The sequence below is a fragment of the Cebidichthys violaceus genome, unplaced genomic scaffold, assembly GCF_023349555.1.
Source record: "Cebidichthys violaceus isolate CVI_PGR_0920_01 unplaced genomic scaffold, fCebVio1.0.p SCAF_28, whole genome shotgun sequence".
Lineage (NCBI taxonomy): Eukaryota > Metazoa > Chordata > Actinopteri > Perciformes > Stichaeidae > Cebidichthys > Cebidichthys violaceus.
The window spans coordinates 3,129,224-3,134,927 of NW_027176461.1; positions in this window are offsets into that span (position 1 = coordinate 3,129,224).

The window sequence follows — 5,704 nt, forward strand, 5'->3', positions numbered from 1 at the left end:
ATGGAGAGAGGCGGGTGTGGCCCACTAAGTGAGTCAGCCAGAGCCCGAGTCTGCTGAGTGACAAATCAAATGCCAATTGACAGAGCGCACTCTGGCTCCAAATTCACTGGCTCCCTCCACTGCACAGGTGGTCTTTGTCTCACACATGCACCCAGCACGCACAACAACACACCCAACCGCGCAAACACACACATCGACAACCTACGCGGCGGTGCAGCCTCAATGGGTGATTGCTCTCTGCATTAAACAGGTTAATCTGCAGGAAAAACAATAGTATTTGAGTTTGACAAACATTCCTGATCACACATAGTGATTCAATATTCAACAGGAAAACAGCAACACAAATCACAATTCTTTTTATTTTTTGTTATTATTAAGGTATTGCGGATCTAATTCAGTGCCCTGTGTGTGACCTATAGCAGTTGCAACACAACATGCCAGAATCTGACCTCATCCACACACAACCGTCACACTTGATTAATGGGCTCTGAGGTGAACCCTGTGCGTCTGTCCCAGGTCAGTCTTTTTGTGCTGATCCTTGAAGGGAGTGGTCAAGTTGTCCCCGCTAAATTGATAGTGCTTCCAGGAAGGCGGGAGGTAAAACAAGTGCCACATAGAGACAGACTTGCTGAACCTCTTTTATGTACGACTTTTCTAGCTGGCTCTCTCTATCCCCCTCACACACACACACACACACACACACACACACACACACACACACACACACACACACACACACACACACACACACTGGAACAAAGAGAAACCACTTTCAGTTGTCAGTCACAGCTCCAGTTTACCTTGATAACTTTGGCATGCTGTCAAACTTTAATCCATAATAGGCGTGTTTGCAAAGCAAAGAATCCCTAAGAATGATCTATTTGCTCATTCCTTAGGTCTGGTTTAAATAAATGCATTACATAAACTCTTTCTGTATTTGTTTGTAAACATCAGGAGATGACGCGTTGAGCAAATTTACTCTCATGTGTGGTCACGGGGGTGCTGAAGTAGCTCTAATTCATAATGCCACCTAACAGCTATAGGACTTTAATGCATATTGCTGTTTGTAGATTTTACTTTTTCATAAATTGAAGATGAGTTTGTAAACACCAGCTCACTCTTGGGTTTTATTCAAAAAAAAAAGAAGAAGAAGAAAACTTATCTGGAATGTCTTATTTGAAAGGATGAAAATAAGAAATCATTTTCCACAATGCATCAAAAACAAATTAAATGTGGTTGCAGTCAGAATTTGAAGCGCTGTCCAAGTCCTAACCATTAAACAAGTTCCACAGCATCTGCAAGGGAACATGTGAAATCCAGTATATGTCCTCTTCTGCATCTTTGAAACTGCATGTATTTGCACATTATTGAATGAATCAGGATTTCCGCTAGCAGATATAACCCACTGAGACCCACTGCGGAAATTTTGTAAATGTGAAATGCTCTGTCATGCTCGGCGTGTTAAACATCTTATGAACAGACTTGCAACCCGCCCGCCTGTCTGCTTCCCTGTCTGTACTCCACCTCGGGAGACGGGGATTAGAGGCCTTGGAGGACTGACTGTATGGATGGTGTATGAATAACTTGGAGAAGAGGTGACAGACGGGACAGATCGCGTCTCATCACCAGTAAAGCCTCGGGGCTCCCATAGGGGACCAGTGCATCACACAGAGAGCTACATAAAGGGCCGCCGCAGACGAAGGCCTGGTCAAGGCCTAAGCTATAGAAGCCCTGACATCTGGCTTTCTTCTATGCTTCACCGCCAACCTGCTACCCCAGTCTGGCAGCTATATGCACTTCATTATTGCGCCTTAATGCGCTCTTGAATCACAGTCAAAATTCAGTCCTGATATGTGTTTTTATTGCCAATATAAATTTATTTGATATGTAGTGTCTGCCATAAGATATACTGTAAGTTATACCATCATACAGTATATGATGCTTGCAGCACCATTATATTGCCCATTTAAGTACAAAATGTGCAATGTGTGTTGCATTTTGGCCAACAAACTGTAAAGATAAAATTATGATGAAACAATAAAGGCAGGCTCAGTCATTTTGAGGGGAAGATACACAGCAGGTGGTACGAAAAGCTCTGACAGAACCCCTGATTTGTGCAGAATTGTGTTGCTTAAAGGATATGGCCACCAGATGCCCATTTGGATGAAAATCTAGGTTTCAGTCTAATCTGTCAATTTTGGAAGCCAAAAACGTGTCAGCTTCGTGAGCAATGCAAGAAACTTTGGTGTGAACACTGTTCCAAAACACTTTTTTACTTTACTAGATTGAGAATTTTCAGGCGTGTGTTTACAATTGTATGATAACAATTATATTTTATTAATCTTATTTACAAATATCAAGCCATACAGTAATTTTTTCATAGGAATAGTTGGTTGCCTTTGTGCTGGGTGCACAGGACCTCAGCAGTCCTAGGAACATAGCCATAGATGGCAGTGTTTTGCCTTATTTTTAACAGCCCAGTCAGCTCTGTGGCTGTGCAGAAATTAAAAAAAAAAAAATGCGTGGAGTATGTTTTCTGATTTGAGTGTATATTTAATTTTGTATTCGACGGTTATGTCTGGTCTTCGCTAAACTGCTTAAGGTAAATTTCCTAAATGAGTCAATGACTTAATGTAATATAAAATAGTGATTTTCACATGGTACATTGATAAGAGTGCCTCATATACCGTGAGTGTCGTCTCATAATTTTAAATTCTATATCCAACATCAGGTCATACATTTTACTTGCTTTATTTTCACACTCTTTACTTGGAGCTGTTTTTTTTTGTAGTGTAACCATGTCATATTGTGGCTTCAAATGTGGCACTGTGATTCCCCTCAGTGACCTGTTAGTGGAAATAAGTATAAATTAACATTGTGTCAAATGTCTTTTCTAGAAGTGTTTATATTATTGTATAATTTTGCAGTTAATTATGTCATTTATGTGATTAATTAAAGGTGTTCTTAAACATGGTGCTGTCATATTTACCTCTAAGATATGATTTTATTCTCACGTATTATAGGAGAACATTACTCAACAGTGTTCACCATTTTTGCATTATTTAAGAAGCGTAAATGATCAAATAGAGAAGCAATTAGGGGGTGAACTTCAAAATGGGGAGTCACTGATGCATTTCGGTTTGAAAAAAAACCCAACGTCCTGATTTTCTTTTTTTATTCGCCAAGTTCTAAGATATGTTGCCAAGTTCTTCTTGAATAACTTGTGTGTAAACAACAGTACATTTCCTTGGTCTCTTGCTCCGACTGGGCCAAGGTCGGTTTTATATTCGACTGGAATCATAAAATGACACTTGAGATAAACAGAATGTTTACCCTCCCCATGTGAGCTGAGGCTGATATGTAAATGCAGCCTTATTCTTTCATCAAATTTGCATTTACCCTCTTAACCAAACACTACAGGGCTCCAATTCAAACAGCACTAATGATGGCTGGCCCTTTATGACCGATTGCCGTATCGGCGAAAAAGGGGAAGAGCAATTTAGCCTGGAATGAAAGGAGTAAAGCATAGTAGCTATCTGTGAGTGGCTGACAATAATTGGATCAACTCTGCAGAGAAATGGATGTGTTTTGATGCTCTAGTGGCTGACTGGCAATCGGCTGGCTTTTCGCCTATTTATCATTCCCCTTTTATCTGCTGCTGCCAGACCTTTCCACAGCCTCCATTCCAGGGCCGGCTAATCAAACAACTTTTTAATAAGACTAAACGGCATCTCCACAGCCAGAGAACAGAGCAGGGCTTCACAGCACAGGGAGGAGAATCTTGGGGTGAATAACAATTAACACTCTGACATGCTGGTTTTTTTTCCTGCGATGAGAAGTTTGACACAGTATCAAGAAGATGCAGCTGACTTTGTTTGCCGCTTTCAGATGTGTCAGACGAGCAGCGAGGCCACAGCCGTCTACACGTTGGGCTACTTGCTGCTCGTCAGCAGTAAAAGACTCAACTTAGCTGGACTTGACTTTTCAGCCGGAGGTCTTCCAGAGCTGCTTTGTTTGCTGCAGCTGAATTCGCACCTTTTGCTGCAAGGACTGTGCTGCTGACGTCTTTCAAATACATGCGCCTGTCTTTTGTACTTTTCAAAACATAACTAACCCCTGTAGGAACTGTCAATAAACTACATTTTACATTTCAATACATATCCTTAGAAAATCTTGTGCAAACGAATTTAAAAGGCCATTTTGCTCTCAATGTAAAACATTACCTGATATTGCTTGTGGTCCTAAAGCACCTTTACCCAACTCTCTGGTCACCACTGTGTGCCGGACTCGCGTAAACTTATGGCTGCTTGGCAACATGGACATACGGCATTACAGTGAGAAGGTTCAAGGTGCTCTCAAAAGCAAGCCTGGCCTGTTTTCCCTCCTTGTCATCGGACAAAATTGATGCCTCGCAGCCCACTGCAAGCTCACCAGCTGCTGCTTGTCCATGCGGCTATAGAGAAGTTAACAAGCTCTAAACAAAACAAGTGACAAAATGCAACAAAGGGCAGCGGGGGGTGAACGGGGCCTAACGGGGCTGTCTTTAAGGAGGATCTCCCTGTTGGTCCCCTACCACCAAAGGAGGGCAGGGCAGAAAAGGGGACCTTGATTTGAGTCCTTGCTAGGTAACTGAGGGTCTTATGTTTGGAATGCGTCTCCCTACGCCTGTGATATCCCACCCTGCGAGTCCTCCGGCCATAGGTCACACAATTTGCTCCCCATGCCTCAATTATGTATTTCCTTTTTGTATAAAAAATAAGATGTGGTGCCCTTGGAAGGGAACAACAAACTCACATTTTGAGTGTGCCTGTCAAATTGCTATCTAATTGTTGCAGGGCTGCAGGGGGAGCTGATATCTGCTTTTCTCTCGCCGCCGGCTGCCGGCCCTGCCGTTCACAAAGCCCGGGGATGCCACACACATTCTGTTTGTTCTACATGAGCAAACAGATTGTAAACTGGCTGATAATTTTTGTACTGACAATGTCATTTACGGCTGTCAGCCTTTTGTCTGCTCTGTTTGCTTTATTCAAATATGAACCGAGTGGACCTCCCCTCCACCGCTCACTTCTGCATTAAAATCACATCAATTCACTTCCATTTTGTCTTATCTGAAATTCATTGGAGGCAATCACTTGGTTGAATGCCCTGCCGTTGCCATGGAGACCAAAGGTCCCGTGTGGACTTCAGAAGGATTAGGAACTTGTAAGATTTAAGTCTTGAAGTACACAGTTGCTTTGTTGCGTCTCCCTTTGATTTGATGGGGAGGAATTTGCCTTTTCTAACTTTGGACTGAGGTGAAATAAATCTGTATATATATTAGCATCCTCTGGCAGGATTGATAAATATTCATACTCACCGTTGCACTGATTTATCTCCGCATTTACAAGTCTCTTTAAAAGGCACTCCTATAGTTATTTGCCTGACCCTGATCTGCATTCATATGGCATGGCGATCCCAACAATGCCCTACTCCGAAAATGACATTTTATTTTCCTGCGCCGCTCTGCTTCATTTGTCAAACGGCCATCTTTGTGCTGATACTATGACAGTCCAAGTGGCATGCAGCGCCGGGTGCCCCGGTGGCACCTCTTCGCCCTGCTCGGGGACAATAACTCCAACTCAGCGAAACGAGCAGGGGTGCTTCTCTGGGCGCTCGCCTCCCGGGGCATCTCGCTCCGTTCCTGAGGCATCTCCCCCTCCTCACC